The following is a 25,622-nucleotide window of genomic DNA, read 5'->3' as shown; positions in this document are numbered from 1 at the left end:
GAAAAAAAGAAGTTTTAGGAAAGGAATTCATTTTATAATAGTATTGTGGAAGAAAGAGGTTTTAATTAGCCCCCTATGAGAATACTCTAAAGGTTTTGTGGAATGAGAATATTCATGTTTACTGAGAGAGCTTGCACCCCGTCAAACAGTCGTTATGAAACTTGGGGCGGGGTAGGGCGGGTCCTGAGGATCACCTAGGGAAATTGTTCAAGATACAGGAAATCAGATTCCACTGCTAAGGACTCAGAATCAGTAGGTCTGGGATGAGGCTTGGAAAGGTGCATTTTAATAAGCAATCCACCACCATTTTCTAATGGAGAAATGGTGCATAAGATAACTCTGAACTGCAATTAAAGCAACCTGTGTTTATTTCATTGCTCGATATTTGCATATGCTTTAATTCTTGTCTGTGGAACGATAAGTTCTGCAAAGTCTCAGACTTGTATCATTTAAAGTAAGATGGAAAAATTAGGCTACTCTGCTTACCAGATTTCTTTTTTAGGATATAGAAAGTTTTTAAAACATTTCTTTTTTTTGGAGCACAGTTGCTTTACAATGTTGTGTTATTTTCTGCAGGATAGCAAAGTGAATCAGCCATTTGTATACTTATATCCCCTCCTTTTTGGATTTCTTTCCCATTTAGGTCACCACAGCGCACTGAACAGGGTGCCTTGCCCTCTGCAACAGGCTCTTGTTAGTTATAGGATAAGTGAGTTTTTTTAAGAGATGAAATCTTGTGGATCCTGGCTCTGTTTTTTAACTTATGGAACTGCTCCTATTGATTCTCTTAATAAGACAAAACAGTTCATTCTCCATGCCGCCCCCAACTATGGTGAAGAGTGGAATTTCCCCTTGTTTCCCAGAGAGAGGCTTGGTTATCCAGTCCTCTGTTTTATTAATAGGCATACGGGGGGCCCTGCCTTGTGTGTATCAAGTTGCTTTGTTCAAGATCTGGGGGAAGAGAGACGACCATGGCATGGAAAGTGTGCAGATTAGTGGAAGCACGAGGCTTACTGAGGACCTCTCTGGGGACATCCTCCTCAGGGCAAGACTGCTGGCAGGCATGTCACTAGGACCGCAACTTGGGGTTCTGTGTTTTGACACCGTTACGTCAAGAATGGCATCCAAGCACCTTTCCCAGATGTTCCAGGGCTCTGAGAGAAGTGTTGCCTTAGCCAGATGCTCAATTTCATTCTACTTCCAGAGTCAGAACTTCCCAGGTGGTGCTAGTGGTAAAGAACCTGTCTGCCAATGCAGGAGACGTAAGAGACACAGGTTCGATCCCTTGGTTGGGAAGATCCCCTGGAGAAGGAAATGGCAACCCACTCTAGTGTTCTTGCCTGGAGAATCCCACAGACAGAGGAGCCTGGTAAGCTGTAGTCCATAGTGTTGCAAAGAGTCAGACATGACTGAACCACAGCATAGCACTGCTGCTGCTGCTGCTGGTAAGTCGCTTCAGTCGTGTCAGACTCTGTGCGACCCCATAGACGGCAGCCCACCAGGCTCCCCCGTCCCTGGGATTCTCCAGGCAAGAATACTGGAGTGGGTTGCCGTTTCCTCCTCCAGGGGATCATCCTGACCCAGGGACCAAACACACATCTCCTGCATTGGCAGGCAGGTTCTTTATCAGTGAGCCACCAGTGAAACCCCTAAATCCGAGTTTGTTTCTATTTTGCATGTCTATTCATTAGTTAAGTGCTGTCTTACTAGGTTCTTAGTTAAGGCTTACAGGCAGAGAGAGGGCAAGGGTCAGGACTGCAAGGAGTAGAAAGGAGCACCCTCCCAGGGGGAGGTAAGCTTGAGTTAGGATTTAGATGGGTAGAGGGTGGATGGAAAGACGTTCTGGTGCAGGCAAGGAATTTTTCCTTAAGAGATGATACAGATGATGGCCAGGCTGTTGGAGAATAGTGAGGTGAAATGCATGGGATAACAGCTAGGGTACTTTCTATTCTTTGAAGTAGGAGACAGTAAGAATCTCCATTTGGATGTGGCATTTAAATTTTAAGGAAAAACAGTGCATTTAGAGGAAAGGAATAGTAGAACTTGGTGAATGAACATATGATAAGAGGAAAGGGAAATGAATCAAATATTTATGACCATAAAGTTAAATATTAGGTGGTAAACTATTAGGTAAATATTAGGTGGTAACTATTAAATAATAGTTTCTGAAAGATGACGGACTTATCATATATACATCTAAATATCAAAACTTATTTGTATACAAAGCAACTCAAACAGTTGTTATTGTTTGTCTTATTCTGCTGCCTTGTATTTCGTTTGCTAAGATACAGGTTCCACAGTCAGCAAAAGGTGTGAAGCAAGCTCATAGCACCTTTTAAAAAGTTTCTGTTAAACTGAGCCACAAATAGCTCCTCCTATGTTTTAGAGTTGGGCTTTTTGTTTTAACAAGCATTTAATTGTCAATAAACTCATATTATTGTGAAAATGGTTTTTTTCATTATTTAGAATAGTATTAGACTATCATATGTTCCTTTTGCTTAATATTTTTGTCATAAGAATTTACTGGGTCACGTCTGTGACTTGAAGAAAGTACTCTATAAAGATAGTCATTATGCAAGCATACCAGAAGAGCAGAGTTCCAAGCTTTCAAACATAATACATCATCATTCATTAACTAGTTAGCAACTCTGGACTTTTATTTGAAAAAAAACACTTTTTTCCTGTACAAAGATATTCTATAATATCTTGGTTCCTGAGCAAGTTTCTGTGGAATTAATCTTTTTTATCACACCAAATGGTTTGCATCTGACCCAGTGCATAAAGAATCAAAATACCTTTCATGAGTTAATTACGCTGCTAATACATTGTCATGATTAGTTAATATGATTCATGAGATTATGCAGCGTACGTATACATTTTCATTTACTAAACAGTAAGTATCGACCTCATGTAGTATCCAAACTGATAACGCTCATTTATTAATATTATGATCTTCTAGAAGAGGTTTTATCAACATACCTGCATTCCCTAATTGCTTTTGCATCTGAGACGTTTGAAAGTTTATCTGGGCTTCTTTTCTGCACTGAGCTCCAGCCCGTTCATACAAAGGATATTAACAAGCACGAATGCTTGCAGGGCCAAACTGAAGTTAGACAGTGGTTCAAAGGAAAAGGTCATCTCTGGGTAGAGAGAGCAGTCGGCCTCAAGCCACTGCTAGTGTTTCCTGGTGCCTGGGAAGTGGTCAAGAAGTGGCCAGTTCCTCTGAGCAGATGGACTGAAGCTGCGGCCTGCCAGGCACCCCACGTGTGATGGCAGCCCCCTTGCACACTCCACTGGACGCTGTTGCACCATTAATGAGTTCTATAACCACAGATGAGGACTCTGATACACCTGCTCATTCCCGAAAAGCCATGAAGCACAGCGCAGAGAGTCAGCTTCTCAGGCCCGTGCAGTAAAAATCAAGAGTTCTGTGCGTCGCCCAGTGCCAGACTCTGCTGTGGCCTGGTGGGGCCTGGAGTGTGACACTATCAGGCTGAAGGGTGACCAAAGGCCCTGGGATGCAGGGTGGGTCATGTCCGACTGTAGAGGAGCCTTCATGGCAGATAATGCTAGTTTCAATACCACCTCTAAGATATTCACAGTTCATTTCAATAGTTGGATTTTCATAGCTAGTTTCAATATCACTTCTAGGATTGCTATGGCAGAAAAGGCCAGAAAAAATCAGCCTCTTAGAGCCGTGACAGGTTTGGATGTACCAAACTCTAGAGCAGCACCTCCCATTGAAATAGCGTCCGAATCACAAATACAAGCCATGGAATTTTAAAATTCCTATTCATCACATCATAAAAGGCCCAGAGAAACAAATAAAATTAAGTTAAATATATATATTTTATTTTTAATAAAATAGTTTAATAAAATATTTTAATTTTAATATATTTTTATTTTAATGTTTTTATATTATAATATAATATTATGATGTAATATAAATAAAAATATAGTGCATCTGAAATGATCACAACATTGTTAATTGGCTATACTCCAACATAAAATATAAAGTTAAAAAATACATGTAATATATATTATTTATTACATAATTTAAATCTTTTATTTATACTATATGTTATTTAATACATTCTTATTTTTTCAATATATGAAAATATGAAGTTATATTGATGTGTAATCAATATAAAAATTATTAATGAGACATTTGACACTTTTTTTATACCAAGAGTTTAAAATCAGATGTGTCTGTTATATTTACAGCACAGCTCAATTTGCACAGGCCACGTCTTTATAGCCACACATGGCTAGTGGCCACAGTATGGGTCAGACAGGTCTAAAATAACAACAGCGAAAGTCTGCTCAGTGATCAGAAAGGTGATTGGCAGTATGAAAGTGGTGAAGCAGGGGGAATATGTTTTGGCTGTTTCAGAGACACCGATTCTTTTTGTCACCTCTTAACAGCTCTGTGACCCTAAACTGGACAGAGTATAGACCAGTGGCCCCTGTTGACCCCAGCCATCCAGTGAGCCACAGGCAGCAGGCTCTGTGTCCTTGTCATTAGAATTCACCTGCTCTGCGTGGCCCACAACCCTTAGATACTTCCGCAGCCGTGTGTGTGTGTGTGTGTGTGTGTGTGTGTGTGTGTGTGTGTAACACGGGGACTTCCCCTTATTCATCCAATCCCCATCATCAATGTATAACGTTTGTGAGTAGCAGCCTTGGGGCCATATAAACATCCTGCAGTGGGTCAGGAGCCCCTGACCCCTTATTAACATGTCAATGTGAGTGGCTGGTGCTCTGGGCTTGTTTTCTAGGGTTTTGATGAGCTTCATTAATTATGTTGAGAAAAAAAAGGTGTGCAGCTGGAGAAGAACCCACTTAGCACCACGTGAATGTGAATAATTGGACAGTTGGCAGAGTGTTAAATCAGCGGTCTAGTGAGAGAAACTCGTGAATAAACACAATTCCCCCAAATGCCACAGAGCCCACACAGTTGCCTCGCCCACCACCTCCACCTTCTCGGGACTTGAGAACTGGCTGGTGTGAACTAGTGTGAAGTCAAGAACAGGCTCTGGAGCTAGGACAGAGACTCAGATCCTGCCTTCACCATTTCGTTATCTGTGGATCTTGGGCAGGTTACATAAACTCCCTCTGAGCTCCTTGGACAGGTTGCATAAGCTTTCTCTGAGCTCTAGTTTTTTCATCTAGAAAATGGGGACTGTAATAATAGGATTGTTACGATGATTCCGTGTCTTAATTTACATGAAACATTAGAATAGTATCAGATCCACAGTATGTACTATATGCATTTTTAAATTTAAAATATTAATCATATCATAAGCTATTCACACCTTCTTAACCCTCTAGAAGAGTATAACTGTCTTTCAGTTTTCCTCTAAGCTAACTTCATTCATTCATTCATTCAATAGACATTTATTATATACCTGAAATACTTAGGTTTGGGGCACACAAAGATGGAAAGAGTCTGGGAGAAACATTATCATATATATGAAAATTATGTGGACAGAGACTGCAAACAAAATGGCAAAAGTGTGTTAATATTCTCTTTTAAAAGCCCACTGTTAGCAAGTTATAAGCACTGATAAAAAGAATTTTCCTTCATCCTGGCCATGACAAGATTGTTCCTCCTGCAATTACCTCTGTTTAAAACTAGAATTACTTGTCATATTTTAACACATGAATATGTATACTTTCTGTTCACTTCTGTAAAATGAGCAAACACCTCAAGAGAAAATCTATTTCCCCATCCCTTAACTTAAAAGATCTCTTAGACTATTTGAGGCCTGATTCTTTCTGAAATCTTAGGATATGAGAAAAATCATTTGTCTTTGTAAAATTCAGAAGCTTAAAAGGAGATGAGATTTAATTCAAATGAAACACAGAACAGCTAACCTTCTCCTGTCTTAGGAGCAAGTAAACAAGTATTCCCAAAATAATGAAAGCTATGATTACTTTAAAGCTTCTCTCTCTCTCTCTCTCTCTGGGGAGTTATTAAAACAGGCATTTTAGTAAAACTTTTAAAACTTAACTCCAAAATAAATAAGAGCACTATTGGAAATTTTACAATATGAGTTTATCTATCAGTGTGTAACATATTACACCCGAAATTTAGCAACTTAAAACAGCAAGCAGGAAATCCAGGAGCAGCTTAGCTGGGTGGGTCTGACTCAAGATCTCTCATAAGGTTGCAGCCATGTTGTGGCCCTGGACTGCAGTCATCTGAAGGCTGGACCAGGGCCAGAGAATCTGCTCCCCGGGACTCCCTCACATGGCAGCTGACTAGAGGCCTCAGCCCCTCACCACGTAGATCTCTCCAAAGGGCTGCTTGAGTGTTCTCACAGCTGGGCAGCTGGCTTCCCCAGAGTGAGTGTTTCAGGAAAAAGCAAGGAGGAAGTCACAATACCTTTTATGACACAGTATGGAAGTCATACGCCTACACCTCTTCATTATTCTATGCCTTTGAGGCAAATCATTAAGTCCAGTCACACTCTAAGGGAAGGGAATTCTACCCTCTGAATGGAGCATCACAAATTTTGTACATATTTGTGGGCACCATAATTACCATGAAAGGCTTTTGACATTTCATGAAGTGCTTCAGTGGTGTTGGCACAGAGATGCTTAGGTTGGGGAAAACAGAGCTGGCAAAGATGAGCAGACTCATCTAGGGGATATATGGGTTGGCATTGTGTGCCAGAGTCAGGAAGGGAGGGGAGTGAGGAGGCAGGAAATCATAGACTCCGATATACCAGGAATTTGTTTCTTTTTTATTTTGCAGTCCCAGATCTAATGTCAAATATCCCTAGTGGTAGAGAATTAATGTAGACTTCTGTAGTCTAATGCGAAGAAGTCTCTGCTTTTATTTGAAGTAGGAAACACAATTTTAGAAGACCTAGCATCTGAGCTATTATCTCATTGACACTAAACCCAACCTTGTTAGTTAAGTGATTTGGTCACTTCTGCTTTAAGAATTCTTTCCCTCATCTTTTCACTTGAAAGCGTTTATTGCTTCTATCCCATGGTTTCTGTCCTTCCCCTAGTCCCCTGTGCTGGGTTTCCTCCTGAAGTATTTGCACCTGAAAGGCATTGCCTACTGACGCTGCAATTCCAAGGCATCTTAGACTTCCTCCAGCACATCCTCCGGTTCCTTCATCTTCCCTATCACGATCTGGGTGCTGCCATCAGTCACACTGTAACTTCCTATTATTGCATATTTCAGGGGTTAAAACCCTCCATGCCCCATGCTGTCCACTTAGTCATCTCTCTCCACATTTGATTATTCACAGCAAGATGCATGCACGCAAATCCTTTAAGTCCTTCAGGCTTTTCTTTCCATCTCCCCTTCAAATATGAATCACCAAGGCAATGGCACCCCACTCCAGTACTCTTGCCTGGAAAATCCCATGGATGTAGGAGCCTGGTAGGCTGCAGTCCATGGGGTCGCAAAGAGTCAGACACAACTGAGCAACTTCACTTTCACTTTTCCCTTTCATGCACTGGAGAAGGAAATGGCAACCCACTCCAGTGTTCTTGCCTGGAGAATCCCAGGGATGGGGGAGCCTGGTGGGCTGCCGTCTATGGGGTCACACAGAGTCGGCCACAACAGAAGCGACTTAGTAGTAGCAGCAGCAGCAGCAGCAGCAGCAAAATTTACTGAGGACTAATTGTACAAGAATGAAGCTATAGTTCCATCACTATGAGCATCACAAAGGATGTAAAAGGCATGGTCCCTGCCCTTAAGAAGTTTATCCTCTAGTAAAAGCTGGATTTAAAAAAAAAATTTTAAGTAATAACAGCATACATATTCCTATTTATATTCAACAGAGTGACGTTGTCCAAGTTACAATGATGAAGTTCAAAGGTTATTCTTTTGCATACCTTTTAATAGAGAAAACTAGCTGTCTTTTGGATTAAGTAAATGCATGTGCCTTGATGAGAAATACTGCTACAAGAAAATCATTTAATGGGGTTGACTTCCTAGGATTATAAATACATTCCACCCAAAGGGGTGAAACGTGGTTTTGAAACTAAAAGAAAGAAAGAAAGCATACATGAACAATCTGTAAAAAGGATACATACAACTGGTAACTGAAATAGAAGCATAGGATGACTTATTAACATTCTAGTTTTTCTTCTGTTTTGAAAGACATCAGCCCTGTGCTTTGATACACTTTACTTTTAATGGATGTTGCTCAGGAAAGGGAGTCAGGGAACTGTGGGCTGTGAAGAGATGATAAGGAATAAAATGTGTAAGCTGAGGAGCAGGAAAAGATGAGGCCTTGGGAAGGATTGAGGCAATGATGAAGCCCCTTGGAGTCCGTTATTAAGATCTAACCTGTGATACAAGAAGCAATGGGTAGTCATTGTAGGTTTCTGAAAAGAGGAGAGTGCTATCTTGATCCAAGTGATTGGCAGGAGTGATGCTATGAAACAGCATACCTGGAACAAAATAATTAGGACCTGACTGATAAGACCCGAGAAACAGAGTCAAAGAAAAGGTATGAGATGAGTGGAAGTGACCACGGGCATGACTTGGGACAAATAAGGAAGGCGGAAGTCAAATTTCACATCCAAGTCTCTAACTTAAAAAATAGAGGAGAGCCATCCGTTACTGGCAGAGAGAGTTGTCCAGAGGGGGTAGTTTGACACTATTTAGTATGGGTGTCAGTTGGACATTCAATTAAAGATGTCTTTCAGTGGAAGAGTATAGGACTAAAGCTGTGAGTTTTAGATTTCTTTATACCCAGGTGCTACTTGAAAGTATGAAGTGACAAACCACTTCTTGAGGGAAGTTGCACAGGAGAAGAAACATATAATGTCTAGTGCTAGGTCTGGAGACAGCTAGAAATGGAGACTGGAAAGTATGACAAGCATATAAGAAATACCTGTGTGTATGTGTGTGTGTTGTATGAATGTACATGTACATGAGTGTTTGTGTATATACACACATACATATTTAATTGAAAAATATCTAAAAACCCATTCATCCTAATGTTACCCCTAGTTAGTTCTAACTGCTGGAATTATAAATGGTATTTGGTTTTTTCTCCCTTCTTTCTTTTTCGCTTATGTGTATTTCCTGGTTTTTCCAGTTGAAGATGTAGCACTTACATAAGTTTCTTCACAGAAGTTTCCTCATTTTTAAGTCCTTGGTGAAATGAAAAAGACAGGAATACAATGTTCAAGGTCAGAATATAAGGGAATCTTGAAATGATGGTCTTAGGATAAGAAAACTAAGACCCCCAATCATTGAGTGATTCATGACTGGGCTTAAATATGTGCATGTTTAGGAGAAGAATTGAATTACCCTCATCTTCTAGAACCTGAATTGATCCAAAGCGGTGGTTCTCAACTAGGAATAATTTTGTTTCCGTGTCCCCCAGTGAACAGTTTGCAATATCGGGAGATATTTTTGGTTGTCACAACTAGGGGAGGGGAGGGCTGCTCCTGGCATCTAGTAGGTAAAGACCAGGGATGCTGTTAAATATCCTATAATGCACAGAACAGGCTCCCGCGATGAAGAATTCTCCAGTTCAAGACGTCAATAATGCTGCAGTTGAGAAACTTTGATCTAAGGGTTAATATATCTACCATCCATGGAATGCCTTGTGTGCTGAGATCTGTGCGGTGCTAAGCACTTCACATGAATCATTTCACGTCATCTTCAAATGACCTGGAAACTCAGACATGTAAAGTTAAGTCGCCTATTCAAGCTCACACAGTAGGCATTGGAACTGGAAACTAAAAGTCTGTGTGAACCCAAACCTGAGCTCTTAAATGTTATGCAGTCTTGCCTCCACGTTAACATTCACAGAGTGAAATGGGAACAAAAAAGCCATCTGAAGAGCGTGTCTGACACGCTGGTCTCATTTTGTCCTACCATTGCCAAAGCAGTGGCTTCAGAACCACTTTTACTCCCCTGAAATGTACTAACTGGTAAAATAGATTGAAACACTTCTCTCCCACCCCATTTTCCAGAGAGATGTTTCTTTTGTATGAGTTTTGTATAAGTGTTGTGTGCCTTTTGTTGGAGCTGAGGGTGGGAGGTAGTTTTGGTTGGTTGTGGTTTTGGTTCAGTTGGTTGTGGAACTGCTGTATTTCTGGTCTGCCGGCCATTGGGTCATGGAGCAAGAATCTGAAAATACTTGAGAATTCCTACTTTATGGCATCATGTAAGCATACTGGCAACAGTGCTGCTGCTGCTGCTAAGTCGCGTCAGTCGTGTCCGACTCTTAGCGACCCCATGGACTGCAGCCTACCAGGCTCCTCCATCCATGGGGTTTCCCAGGCAAGAGTACTGGAGTGGGGTGCCATTGTCTTCTCGGCAACAGTGCAGGCAGACCTTTTTATATTATTCTCACCCAGCTTCCTGGGTCTCTTTGTCTTTATCTCTGGATAAAGAATCCTGATCTCCAGCAGTCTACAGATACCTCAACCTCCTTGTCACTTTCACCGAAGGACACTGCATATGAAAAACAAAAATTGCATTGCTTGTAAAAAGCTGCCTTCTCTGGGTCCTTGAAAACATAGATCACCAACTCGGTGGATCTAGTTGGCTTGCTCGTCAGCTGGGACAGAAGAGTTCCCACTCTTGTGTGCACTCACGTAGCTCCACTCTGCTGCCAGCAATCACCACTTCTTTTCTGGCTAAAAATTAGGTTTTTTAAAGACTTTTGTCGTACATATATTGAATTACTATATAAACAAGAATTAGGAAGAACCAATAAGGCTCTTCAGTCTCTATTGCTTCTGCCTTGTTTCCCACACCAGCATGGGCTAGAAATAGAGTCACCCCTTGGAATCCAAGGGGAATGTTTCCAGTGTCCCCTATGGATGCCAAAATCCGAGGATGCTCAAGTTCCTTAGATAAAATAGCATAGTATTTGTCTGTAACCTGTGTACATCCTCCCTGATGTTTTAAATCAACCTAGGTTACTTATGATGCCTGTTGTTAAGTTGTTAAGTCATGTCTGACACTTTGCAACTCCATGAGCTGTAGCTTACCAGGCTCCTCTGTCCATGGAATTTTCCAGGCAAGAATATTGGAGTGGGTAGCTATTTCCTTCTCCAGGGGATCTTCCTGACCCGGGGATCAAACTTGAATCTCCTGCATTGTGGGCAGATTCTTTCCTGTCTGAGCCACCACCAGGGAACCCCTTATAATACCTCTGCAATATAAATGCTATGTAAACAGTTGCTGCAGGGCAAATGCTTTTGCTTTGGGGAACTTTATGGAATTTTTTTTTCCAAATATTTTTGATCCCCAGTTGGTTGAATCTGCAGATGTGGAACCAACCCACAGATACACTGTAATTAGTTCCAACATTGACTTGTACTGAAAGACCATAGCACATTTTAGCGTGCTCCACCCGTCTCTATGGGTCTCTCTGGATCACACAGGATTATTTTAAGTAATAAAATGTCAACAGTAATAAATATCATTAGGAAAGAAATTTGGTTAAACCTATGCACAGGAAACGACTTATTTTAGAATCTTTTCCTGTGAACATTTTTTTGGTCAAGATTGAGTTTCTTTTTAATACCAGTGCTATCGCTTGAAGAGAAGAATTTATTTGTATCCTTTATCCTGTTTTGGTTCTGAGGGAGAAATTTTACAAATGCCTTATCCTATTTCTTTAGACATGAAGTCAAAAAACCAAAATGCTACCTCTTTTAAAAGTGAATACAATATTTCAAACATTGTTCTACGTAGCCTGTCTACGCATCTGCATTTAATCTTCACAAAGCTTGTCATACTGTATAATTATTTCACTTTATATGTGAGAAGACTGAGGCTTGCAAAGGTCAAGTGATTTTTTTTCTAAGGGCACATAGCTGGTCAGTGGGAGGGTGGAGATTTGAACTCAGATCTCTTTGAATTCAGGGCCCAGGCTTTGCTTAATTACTGTGCAAAACTGCCTTCCAGGTTACATATTAAACCTGAATTTCAATATTATTTTCTCTCAAAGAGCTAACAGTGCTTTCATATATTAATCTGCTTTCATCATATCAAGCTGAGTAGCTAAGTGGAATGAATTCATAATATCAAATGAATCGTGAATGGTCCTGTGGCCAACCTTCCATATATACCCAGTATCAACAGTACTGTCTCTGAGTTCCTGCTAAATGTATAATAGTATTCCTTGAGATTTGGAGAGGGACTGTTACCTCTGAGGGTCCAGTCACCGTTTTCCTAAACAGTCCTAAGTACAGTCATGTATCAGAAATAGCATCCAGAATTCTAGTTAAAAAGTATTATGGTATACTGAAACTGGGCACCATTTTTATGTGTGATAGTCATGGGGACTCTCATACATGATTTTTGTGTAGGAGTCATGAGGAAGCCAGGCTGTTCCAACAAGGGGCTATGAAAGGAGTGAGGAGCAGTGGGCCCAGGAAGTGGGTGGACCTTAGTTTGAACGCTAGCCCCTTTTCCTTATCAGCAAGTTATCATCTGTATTTGAATTTCATATGTATTCTTTAATTTGAATTTTTATGGCAGTATAATTACATTAGTTTCTACTGTACAGTGAAGTGAATCAGTTTTATATATACATCTATCCCTTCCCTTTTGGGCCTCCCTCCCTCCGACCCCATCCCAGCCCTCTAGGTCATTGAGCTGAGCTCCCTATGCTGTATAGCAGCTTCCTACTAGCCATCTATTTCACTCATGGTAGTGTGGCACCCCACTCCAGTACTCTTGCCTGGAAAATCCTATGGACGGAGGAGCCTGGTAGGCTGCAGTCCATGGGGTCGCGAAGAGTCGGACACAACTGAGCGACTTCACTTTCACTTTTCACTTTCATGCATTGGAGAAGGAAATGGCAACCCACCCCAGTGTTCTTGCCTGGAGAATCCCAGGGACGGCGGAGCCTGGCGGGCTGCCGTCTATGGGGTCGCACAGAGTCGGACACGACTGAAGCGACTTAGCAGTGGCAGCAGCAGTATATATATGTCAGTGCTACTCTCCCAACTCACCCCACCCTCCCTTTCCCCCTCTGTCCACATGTCTGTTCTCATATATATTTCTTAACTTCAGCCTTCCCATCTGTGAAGTGGGGGCAATAGTAATCTACCCAAAGTTAATGTATTTATTATTATCATTATTAATATTTTAGGTAGGGCATCAGAGCGAGACAGAAACAGTTCATGAAAATTTTCCTATTTTGGAATCCAACAGATCCTGTTTTGAATCTCACATTGGATGTTTAGTAACTATGTGCCTGGGCAGGTCTCTTCAGTTTCTTCATCTATAAAATGAGATGATAATGCCTACCTTGCAAGGAAGATGAACTATGGTGAATATCAAATGTTTGGTGTGGAACAGAGGCTCAACAAATGTTAGCTCTAGTTAGTATTTTCTGCATACCAAAGCTGCTGAATTATTTTCCCAGAAGCTTAGACCAACTTCCTTAATACCTTCCAAGCTCATAGATTTTAACTTTTATTTTCTTTTTTAAGTAGCACATCCCTCTGAGAATACAATGAAAGCTCCAGCAATATCACCAGAAAAATACACATTCCCGAAACAAATGTGGATACAATTAGAGGGAATTCATAGGCACTCACCCCCCCACCCCCACCCCCAGTATAAGATTCCCTGGTTTAGGCCCAAGAATTTACAAATATATGACAACCCGAATGGAATGATGATCCGCTTTGTAAAAGAACTTATCATAGTATTCCCGTTGCAAATGTAGCAGCATTAAAATGGAATTCTCTTTACCAAAAACTCACTTGATTCAGAACACTTGAAGAACACATTTATTTCATTAATGGAGACAAGCCTCTTTTAACAAAACATATTTATCAAATGCCTATTATGTGCCTAATAAGGTGGTGGGTGTTCTGGGGAACAAAGGCAGCTTAACATGTGGTCCCTGCCCTCCGAGTTCTCTTCTAATTGGAGAGGCAAGTGAACAAGGCAGCATGAGATGTATTAGTGTTATATGCTGATATAATCAAGCACTAAATTGTGTGTGCTTGTGTGGGTGGGCGCACAAGCCTCACATATCATTCTCTGACCTTGAATTGTACACAAATCATTAGCGTCAAACTGGAGTTGCCCACTGCTCCCCCACCCTCTATCCTTGCTTGGCCGACTTCCATCACAGCCGCTCCCTCTGTGTCTGCAACACGTTTTAGAAATGAGGGGAATGAAATAACACAGTGAGGAGGGAGAAAAATCCGTAAAGAAAAAAGGGGTCACCTGTCTATCTGTGATTATCACTGCACGCGGGTTCCAGGTTGGAAAGGGGCTGACCCAGGAGGACCCAGGCTTCACAAAAACCTCCCAGTGGGACGTACCACAGCTTTTCTTGCCTGTTTACAAATTAACTCCAGGGCCTTCTGTCAGGAACTGAATCTGAATAGGGAGAGGAATAGTGTGAAGGGGCTTCCCAGGTGGCTCAGATGGTAAAGTGTCTGCCTGCAATGCGGGATACACAGGTTCGATCCCTGGGTCAGGAAGATCCCCTGGAGAAGGAAATGGCAACCTACTCCAGTACTCTTGCCTGGAAAATTCCATGGATGGAGGAGCCTGGTAGGCTACAGTCCATGGGATCACAAAGAGTCGGATATGGCTGAGTGACTTCAGTTTCACTTTCGCTTCCACTTTCATAGTGTGAAGAAGGAGGCCTGGTTGGCAGGACAGGAAATAAAAATATGAAAGTTCCAGACTCTGTGTAGTCATCATAGCAGAGATGGCATGGGCGTTGGCAGGAGATCTGCAGGAGGACTGTGGGGTGAGGAGAAAGAGGCCTGCCCCTAACATTTATGGGCCCAGGACAAAAGTATAGAGGTAGACCTACATACCATATTGCTGTTGTTGTCGTTGTTCAGTTGCTCAGTTGTATCAGACTCTTTGCGACCCCATGGACTGCAGCATGCCAGGCTTCCCTGCCCTTCACTATCTCCCAGAGTTTGCTCAAACTCATGTCCATTGATTGAGTTGATGATGCCATCCAACCATCTCATCCTCTGTCAACCCCTTCTCCTTCTGCCCTCAATCTTTCCCAGCATTGGGGTATTTTCCAATGTATGCTTCATATTTATTTGTTCTAGCTAGCTGTTAAGTAAAATATGTTCCATCCTCTGGCTTTGACAGCTGTAACTTCCTAGCGATTGGGATGGCCAGGTTTAAATGCAGCCAGTTCTGCAGCATGGGTTCCCTGGACTACCTGCTTCTCTCCCCATCCTTGGCTCTGTGCTATAGAAGAGGGGTCTCCCACACTTAGGGGACTTTCCAGCCCACACCTCCATGCACACACCACTTGTCCACTCTTTGGGCCTGAAGGTGCACACAAGTGTGTGTCCACCTTCTGGAGCAAAGACCTGGGAAAGCAGACTGAGACTCTCTGGGGAGGGAAAGTGAGGGTTCCAGGTATCCAGAACACAGTCTGGAAGGGAAGACATGGGCTCTTCTCACCTTGGCCCTGCCAAACACCTGCCCTGATAGGGAGGGGTGGCCAAAAGAAGACCCCAGTGGGCCCTCTAAAGCTGGGAATTGTGGCAGGGGCCCCTCAATGCCTGTGTCTAAGGGCATAAGTGAAGAGGAGGAGGACTCAGGGAGGAGTGAGTTTAAGTCACCGGCATTAAGGTTGCTCAGTTCACTTGGCGGAAGTAGGTGTTGGGAGGAGTCAAACAGATTCAGGAGGGGTTGATGAAAAGATGGGAAAAGGCCAGACCTCTAACAAAGATAGGGACTCAATTTATTATTGTGTTTAGTTAGAGAATTGAGGGAAAAACTGCTTTTCCAGAAGCCAAAGGGCTCTATAATTCAGTGACAAGAGATATGAAAGGCAAAAGAATGATGGTTTTGGAGCTAAAAGCAAGGACTGGAAATGATTTCTCCTCAAGGTCACCTGGCCGCATCTCAATTCTGTACCTTGTGGCAACTGCCTGCTGTATACTGGCTTCTGAACCCTTGTAGAATGAAGCATTCCATTGTGCTCCTCAGAAGAGAACAAAATTGAAGGTTAATTCTGATTCCCCAAGAAGAAAAAAAATTACTTTTTAGAATATTGAATATTGAGAAATAACTTATGTAGATGATTCAGTATAAATATTGAAGATTTAGCTAGACCAAGAGAGGACAGTTTCTGTATTTGAAATCACACTATTGGCAGAATTAAAGATGAAAAGATATTTTGAATTTCACAGAAATATAGTTTGTAGAATTGAAGAAAATGCTAATGATATTTATCATTTGTCTCCATTTCACAAATCCTTTTTCTGTTTTCTGAATAAAATATTTGAGTGATTTAGGAGGGAAGAAAATGAGTAACAAGTTATCGTTACAGCAAGAAAAAAAATTAAGATGCAGCTTTGCATTACTATTGTCCTCAAAGTATTTTTATCCATACTTAGCTCTATTCCTGATCAGGTTAGTAAGCAGAGAATTGGAGGGACCTTGAATCCTTTAACCCCACCTAGCATTGTCCCTTGGCCTGAAAACATGTTGATGAGAACTGTAGGGCAAAAGTGAATGAACATAGTTGACTTCCAGTATTAGGAATTTATTATTCAGGATTTTAACTCATCACAATAAAGCCAAAGAACTATAGTATCAGTATTAATAAATAATAATTATACTGGTGTATGAATTCTTTTAGACCGTCTTTTGAAAATTTATTTGGCTGTTCCAGCTCTTATTGCAGCATACAGGATCTAGTTCCCTGACCAAGGATCAAACCCAGGCACCTTCATTGGGCGTGCAGAATGAAGGACCCACCTTCATTCTGGACCACCAGGGAAGTCCCTGGAGTATGAATTTGAAACCACTATGAGGAACAAGCAAATGAGAGTTAGTGAATGCGCCCAGAATGGCCCAGGTCTGAATCTTCTTTCCACCTCTGTGTTCCTGTTTGTAATCTACCTCAAAGTAGTGCTCATGAGATGAGAATGTTATGATCCATCACTGCTGCTGCTGCTGCTAAGTTGCTTCAGTCATGTCCGACTCTGGATCCATCACTACTGTTTAGCTTTTACAAATCTAGTTGAGCTCATGTCTGATGTTAGTATAATAGCGATGTCACTGACACCTGTGTTAGGAAGTTATTTTTGTGGCAGATATTATTTTAAAAGCTGTAAAAAGTTCTTTGGTCCTGTTTTGGTCAAATCATTATGGATCTGAAGGTGTGACCCTGATGAAATATTCAGTCATAGTTGGTTGTGTTTTCTGGGGAAACGTATCTGTTCTGGCAGTATTTGCAAATTTGGGTGTACGGATGTTTCTGGATATATTCCCCTTGCATGTCAAAAGTTTGTGGTACAAGAAAAATGTGTTCTCTGGTATTATCACAGAAGGTAGAAGACAGCACAGAAATTAGGAAGTAAATACGAACGTGGTGCGCTTGTAGAACAATTGAAACTCTTTCAGTGAAGACTTTCAACTTCCTTTTGAGAGAGAAATATTGCTATGCACATTTCATAGATGAGAAAAACACAGAGAAAGTATGTAATATTCCAAAAATCTCACAGCACACAAATGAACCAACCAAGGTTCGTGAGGTAATAATAAAGCTAACATTTTTTAATACTTGAGGGTGAGATATTATGCTGAGCATTTCACAAATACCAGTTTCTACCTTCCCCTTCCCAATAGTGAAGGTATTACTATTATTATTTTCATTTTGCTGTAGAGGAAACTGAAATTCCATGTATTTCAACAGCCTAAGAAGAATCACATAGCTCGTATCTAGAGCCAGTGTTCAAATTCATGTCTATACTGCTCCAAACCCCAAGCTTTTTCATTCCACGTTGTAAGGTAGATTTTGGTCTCCAGAGTATGACAGTCCAGAAGTATGATTTCTTTTTTTAAAATTAATTTTATTGGAGCATAGTTGCCTCACAATGTTGTATTAGCTTCCACTGTACAGCAAAGTGAATCAGCTATGTGCGTGCATGCTGAGTCTCCTCAGTCGTGTCCAACTCTTTGTGATCCTATGGACTGTAGCCCATCAGACTCCTCTGTCCATGGGATTCTCCAGACAAGAGTACTGGAGTGGGTTGCCACATTGTTCTCCAGGGGGTCTTTCTGACCCTGGGATTGAACCTGCATCTCTTATGTCTCCTGCATTGGCAGGTGGGTTCTTCACCACTAGTGCCACCTGGGTACATATACATATATCCCCTCCTCCTTGGGTTTTCTTCCCACTTAGGTCACCACAGACTCCTGAGTAGGGTTCCCTGGGTGCTACAGTCGGCTCTCATTAGTTATTTTACATCTAGTTTCAACAGTGCATATATGTCGAGCCCAGTCTCCCAATTCATCCCACCCTACCATCCCCTCTTGGTGTTCTTAACGTTTGTTCTCTATGACTGTGTCTGTATCTCTGCTTTGCAGATAGGTTCATCTGTACCCTTTTTCTAGATTCCACAGATATGCATTAATATACGACATTTGTTTTTCTCTTTCTGACTTACTCTGTATGATAGCCTCTAGGTCCATCCGTATCTCTACAAACGACCCCTCCACTTCCTGTGTAGGTACTTACTGACTCGCTCATCCATCCGTTCATGCACGGAGTACCTCGTGGGCACTGTGTTCTGGAAGGAGATACAAAGAGGTGACAAGAGTATCCACCCTTACCTGCACACGTCTGGGGAAACTGCTGGGTAAACAGCTAGGTTACAGGGAGTGTGAGTGGCTGGTGACGAGAGCAAAGGGCAGAATGGTGGTCAGGGCAGAGAAGCTCACAGGCACATTTGAGCTGAATATCAGAGGATGTAGAAGTTGGTCAGAGAGAAAGGACCCCAGGACAGAGAGCTGGAAGGTTAAATCCACAGCGGGGTTTGAAGCTGGGGAGATCCATAGTTGCTGAAGAGACAGGAAAGAGTCAAAACGGAAGGGCCATTGGTTCCTGACTCAGTGGTTTCCGAACTTGCTTGTCCATTAGAATGACCTGGGATTTTGTGAAACAAACGTCAAAACCCAGCCACTTTCCAGACCAATGAATTCACATCCTCTGGGGGTGGGAAGCGGGCATCAGTGGGTTTCAAAACTCCCCAGGTGATGCCAGTGTTTGGACAAGCCTGGTAGCCACTGGCCAAACCAGCTAGTAAGGACTTAATTGTGGAGTATAATCAATAGAGGCTTCTAGAAAAGAAGAGACATGGTCATACTCATTTCTGGACAAAGTAATTCTGTCCATGCCCATGGTGCCCCAAGCAGGGAGTGTCTGGAGGCCCTCACTGGGCAGAAGAAGCAAGTGTGTCGGGGGCGGGGGGGGGGGCGGCTAATGGTGAGCTGCAGGGGAGCCTGCTTTTTGGAGCTTGAGACCTCGATGCAAAGTAAAGACCCTTCTTGACCAAATTTAAATTCTAGGCTATGAGCTGAATCTCTGTGAGTTCAGTTTCCCTATCTGAATAGGAATTTATAGGATCTTTTTTGCTTGATTGTTGTAAGGCTTGTGAAATAATATACATAAAACACCTGACAGACTGTGTGCCATTGGACAGACATTCATACGTATTAGTATGGTTAACCCAGTGAAATAGTGATGGGGAGGCGATTTTATGACAGGTTGGTTGGAGTTTTGATGGTAGGACAATGTCGGAGGGGACAAGAGGAAGAACTATAACAAGGAGCCAAGGCTGCCTAAAGTTTCTGGCAGGGACAGTGGATAAAATCCTATGGTGAGAAAGTACATGTGAAGAGGAGAACCAGCCAAGGTTAAGCCTCTGGGAGCACCAATATTTAAGGATTAGGCAAGTAAAGAGGAAAAGAGAATGAAGAAGCTGGGCTTCCAGGGAGTATGAAGACAGCTAAGCAGGAGTGACATCCTGAGGTCCGAGGGCGGCCAGCAGGCAACACCACAGAGAGGGCAGATCGAGGCTGGAAAATGAGAGATGACTTGCATGATGGTCTCGGGTCTGCCAGGGAAAAGGGCGGCCTTTAGCTGTAGTTCCGGCAGTTTTATATGCATATGTATATATTATGTACATTTCTGTATGTACAGGTAGATATATACATGCAGGTAGACAACAAAGCGTCATTGGGTGTGTGTGACCCGTGCGCACGGCTGGGCTGGAGGCAGAGCTCAGGAGATGCAGGAGGAAGTGGTACCTGACCCAGTCCTGACAGGATGGGTGCAGGGCAGCCGCCAGAGTGAGCACGTGAGCCCAACTCTCCTCGGGTTTCAACAAAATAAAGACAGTGGATCTTCACACTTTATTTTTTGGGAGAGCAATGGTTGGCTTGATGGAACAAGAGAAAAATATGAGAAAGAGAAGATTAAAGGTGCTGTGTGTTAGCAGCATCTGCTCAGCCATCCCTGGAACTCTCCCACTTATTTCCATGAGATCCACGCGTAGCAAATCCTCTCTGGGAACTTTCTAGAATATGGCCATGAGAAACCCCCCTCTCCCAAATCCTTTACAGAGAATCCGGGAAATCATCTGCAGAAGAACACACTTTGGAAGCAGAGAGATTAGCCTGAAGGGAGTCTGTTCCAGATGCTGGGAGGAAATAAGTCCATCCCCCTTTCCCAGGACCCAGGGTCCCGCTACGAGTCCCACGGGTCACGTCCCTCTCTTCCGCGGCCTGAGAGTTAGTGATTCCAGCCACTCAGGCTGTGGGTGTTGAGATGTTTTCACCGACAAACGAGAACCCTTCTGATGCGACTTCCATTTTACACTTAAGAACAGACTGAGGGCCTCTCTCCTGAGGCCTCCTAGAGATAGCAGGAGAGCCTGTGTCTGGCTGACCTTGAACTGGAGTTCAAGGCCCTGCTGTGTGGGCTCCACCATTGCTTTACTGCAGAGGCCGCTTCCACCCAAACGTGGACTAACCTTCCCCACCCGCCCAGCGCCCCCCATCACAGGGCTCCTCTGACGGCTGACAGGACTCAGGGGCTCCCCAGATGGTGAGGTTAAGACCCTCCCACTGACCGTCCCCCTTTAATCTTCTCCTGGGGGCACCTGGCATTGCCATCTGACCCCCGTCTCCCCATTCTGTTCCATGCAAGTGTTTTCCCTTAAAAAGAATTCTTGACACCTGTAATACCATCTTGGTGTCTACTTCTTGGAAGACCTGGACTAACACATACTGTATTTAAGACGGTAAGTGTTCAACAGTGCTGGAGTCAAGCTTCAGCGTTCTGCTAATTACAAGCAAGGTAATTAACCTCTCCCTGCCTCAGTTTACTTATCTGTAAGTTGGGAATAATTTTAGTATATTTTTCATAAAGTCGTTGTGACCATTAAGGGAGACAGTGTGTGTTAGTCAGTTAAGATTGTTCCTGACCCTTATTAAGTACCCATTGCTTGTTATTATTTTTGAAGTTAACACTATATTCAGGATTCTTTAATCTGGTTTACTTCAAGGTATTTTATGTAAACTAGAAGAGAGACTTTGATAACGTTGGTGTCAAAAGACAAGACTTTTCAAGATAAAATCAGAGCTGTTCCTCCTGTGAGTGCAGATCTGGGGGCAGGCTTTGACCTTCTGCATTAGCACGCTGAGATGGATGGTGGTTTTCAGACCAGGGCTGCCCTCTGGTACTGTGGTGTTATTATGTTCTGAGAACATATTCCTTCTGGAGTAGGAATAATGCATGATGGCATCCTCAGAGGTGAGCAGTATGCCTCCAACTTCTCTTTATTTCTACTCTAGCTTCTAGATTCCTGTCTTGTCCTGGTGGACAGATCACTTCTCATTATGACTTTATTATAGATGACCTGACTTTTGAGCCAGTTTTAATAAATTCAATCGTAAACATGGTTCATCTTCTAAAATTCTCATTGTCCTGTAGATCTCCTGTCTGTAAGGCATTACATCCCAGATCTTTTCACTGCTCTTATGGCTTGTGGAAAGCACAAAAGAGGCCACAGGGCGAGGCTGGGAGGATGACAGAACAGTCAGTAGTGTTTAACTGTTGGCCTGTTAACTCTGGAACTGCAGGCAATGTGTGAGCCACCCCCCTTGAGCCCTCCCTCGGGCGTCATATTTCAGAACACTGTACTTCTTTCAACGATTTTTACTGAGTATTAACTAGCTGTGTGGGATGCAAAGAAATATGTGACAAGCATTCAAGGAACTTACAATGAATTCATTTTTAAAACAAAGTCTCATAATTTGGTCGAATGGAATAATTTCCACTGTCATTGCAAAAAAAAAAAAAAAAAAGGAGCCAATAATCATTAGGCAACCAAGCCATTGTTCTGTCCCGGTCAAAATTTTATGAATGACTTGGATAAAGTTATAAAAGGCATGTTTATTGAGTTGGAAATAGCATGGGGCTGGGAGGAATGACGAATACAGTACATTGAAGGAAGGAATGGAGGTCTAAAAAGAGCGTCACAATTTGGAATGTTGGACAGTGTCAATCAAAATATAGTGTATCAGGACTCAGTGGACGGCTTGCCAGTTACTCTGTGACTTTAAACAAGTTAATTAACCTCTCTGTGTCTCTGGACCCTTAGGTGTGAAACAGGAAGTATGGCAGCCTTTACACACCACAGGCTAGTTCTCAGAACTTAACTCAGTGTAGGTAAAGTGCTCCTATGCCCATCCCATCGTAGACGTTCGCTCAGTACATGTGACCAGTACTCCTTTCGGTCTGCAGCTGCCTAATCAAACCCTATGGTAATCCCAAAATACTTCAATCCTTTGGCCACCTGATGCGAAGAGCAGACTCTTTGGGAAAGACCCTGATGCTGGGAAGGATTGAGGGCAGAAGGAGAAGGGGGTGACAGAGGATGAGATGATTGGATGGTATCATCGACTCAATGGACATGAGTTTGAGCAAACTCTGGGAGACCGTGAAGGACAGGGAAGCCTGGCGTGCTGCAGTTCGTGGGGTCGCAGAGAGTCAGACATGACTAAGCCACTGAACAATGAACAACAACAATCGCAAAAGACATGGGGATGGTTCACTGTGACTTGTGCTTGCCAAACCACAGTATGTGACATGTGTCCAGTGAGTATGTTGAGAGAGAGGAAAAAAAAACTGGACTGAGTTCAGAGAAAAGTAGCCACAATAGTGAGAAAGCTTAAAATCATACGATGAAAGGTTAAAAGAACAAAGTATATTTAACCTGTAGTAGAAAAGACTGGACTAGTACATAATAGCATTTTCTAATATTTGAAATGTTCTCATATTGTAGATGGCTTAGATTTATTCTCTCCCCAGGGACCAAAGGTGGATATTTCAGAAAGACAAATTTTAGGTCCATCTAAGGAAGAATTTGCTGATAATCAGAATTGCTCGTGGATGGTAACAACTGCTTCAGGAAGAAATGAGGTCCTTGTCACTAGACGTGATGATAGACCAGATGGCCACTTGATGGGTGGACTCAGTGACCCTTAATGTTCAACCTCTGAAGTTCGGTCATTTTGAGGATAAACAGGGATATTTTAGTTAAGACAATAGGCCAGAAAAATTATTATTGATATGTTGGGTTTTTTTTTTTTTTTTTTTAACGCACCAAAGAAGATCCAGGAATTATCAGATTGGAGTCTGAGGGTGGCAGTTTTGTTTTCATGTTCACTGGGTAGGGGTGAGATGGGAGCGGTGGGGTCTGGAACTTCCATCACGTTCTAGAGCAAGCACTCTCCCAACTTCTGTCCTCCTGGCTTCCTTGGCTGTATGTGAGTCCTTCCACTTGGCTGGATGCATGCAGCCAAGTAGAGAGTAGCTCGACAGACTGCTTATTGTTTATCTTTCTTAATCTCCTCTAAACCTCTTTACTTCCAGCAGTAAACCCCTTGCAGAGGTTAAGCTGACTCCCACTCCTCTTGCTTTTTGGTGTTTAATGTCACTGATATTTGTGTTTCCTGTTTGCTTTGGGTTCTCTTTGTTGTTTAAAATTACAAAACTTCCTTATGCCTATGCTAATTATCTTCTTTTATGTTTTGTTTTCATGCCTTTTTCTTATTTGGATATTCCTTCATTTTTCCACTACTAAAATTTAAAATTTGAAACCACGTGGATACTCATATGGGCTTCCCCAGTGGCCCAGGGGTGAAGAATATGCCTGCAATGCAGGAGACCTGGGTTTGATCCCTGGGTCAAGAAGATTCCCTGGAGGAGGGAATGGCAACCCACTCCAGTATTCTTGCCTGGAGGATTCCATGGACAGAGGAGCCTGATGGGCTGTATCGTTCATAGGGTTGCAAAGAGTCAGATACAACTGAGGCAGCTTAGCAGGCATGTACTGATACTCACACACAGTTTTGTCTCCCCTTGGTGTATATATATTATTGTCTTGAAAACCTGTTAATGCTACAAAATAGCATGTAGGTACAATTTATTTGTTGCCGTCTCCTGAGAGTTATAAGTAATGCTCTTCAATGATAGCAAAGATTATAATAGTTTATTTACTTTCTTTTGGTGAGAGGGTGGGGCCAGCAGAGCTCCCCTGTGCTCTTCTGGGAATCACAAAGTTGAGAGGTGAAAGATGGCTATCTTTCTTAAAAGCACAAACTCCTCCCAGCTTCTGTGTAACCTTAGTTCAGACTCCAGCACTTCATGGGACTTAGACAAGAAGCTTTATTCCAGCCTTAACTGCCTGGGTGTCAGGCATCAGGAGGAAGCCATTCATTTTCTTTCTAATACCTGGCACAATTATGGGATGGAATTATGTAGTTAACCTCAGGCTATGATAATTTAAATTTAAAGGCTCCTCTATACTGGAAGAAGGGAATGGCCATCCACTCCAGTGTTCTTGCCTGGAAAATTCCACGGACAGATACTGTCTGTGGGTGGCAAAGAGTTGGATACAACTATGCGACTAACACTTTCACTTCTTTCTTTCTATACTGGGAACAGTTAAATCATTTCCCTGGTGGCTCAGATGGTAAAGAATCCACCTGCAGTGCAGGAGACCTGGGTTCGATCCTTGAGTCGGGAAGATCCCCAGAGGAGGACATGGCAACCCACTCCAGTATTCCTGCCCGGAGAATCCCCATGGACAGAGGAGTGTGGCAGGGCTACAGTCCGTGAGGTCGCAAAGAATCAGACCCAACTGAGCGACTGACACTGACTGACTTGGCATTTGACTCTGAGCACCGCTGGCTCGTTCTCTTTCCCCCGTGTCTCTCCATCCTGAGAATCTCTGGAAGCTAGAAGAGGAGAGTTAAGGTCAGTCACTGCTTGTGTCCTTCCAGGTCCCCTGTGCTGTAAGTCCTTGTAATTGTCCTTTCTCTAACAGCGGAATCTTTTTCGTGAGCCTTCTCCTGTGCCGTATTTGAATTTGACTTCATAAGTGATAAAAGCTGTATTCAGCTTACTGCTCCAGAAGATTCTTTGACTCCACCAGCATTTACCCAGTTCACGCTCACACTTTCTGTAAGGTACCTGTTGGCCATGGACTTTTCTGACCATTCATTCCATATATACTGAATCCCTCCCAGTGCCTCGCCTTGTAAGAACAGGAAAGATAAAAAACAAGACATTGGGGACTGGTGGTCCGGTGCTAAGATTTCACCTTCCAATGCAGGGGGTGTGGGTTCAATCCCTGATCGGGGAGCTAAGATTCCACACACCTCGTGGTCAAAAAGCCAAAACAAAACCAAAACAATTATGTAGCAAACTCAATAAAGGCTTTAAGAATGATCCATGTCCAAAAAAACCCTAAAAAACCAAGACATTGGCATTGCCGTCAAGGAGCCTGTGGTCCGTAGAAGGGGAGTGTAG

At 42.6% G+C, this 25,622-nt stretch overlaps 1 protein-coding gene across 1 annotated transcript in view; it reads left to right on the top strand.

Annotated features, from left to right (window-relative positions):
• Positions 1-25,622, top strand: part of MAML3 (mastermind like transcriptional coactivator 3) — a 451,114-nt gene that overhangs the window by 279,992 nt on the left and 145,500 nt on the right. The gene's annotated exons all lie outside the window — the stretch shown is intronic.

This window comes from Giraffa tippelskirchi, chromosome 11, assembly GCF_054371585.1.
Source record: "Giraffa tippelskirchi isolate mGirTip1 chromosome 11, T2T-mGirTip1v1.2.pri, whole genome shotgun sequence".
Taxonomy (NCBI): Eukaryota; Metazoa; Chordata; class Mammalia; order Artiodactyla; family Giraffidae; genus Giraffa; species Giraffa tippelskirchi.
Note: the sequence above shows the minus strand (reverse complement) of the source record. Positions and strands in the feature narration are given on the sequence as shown.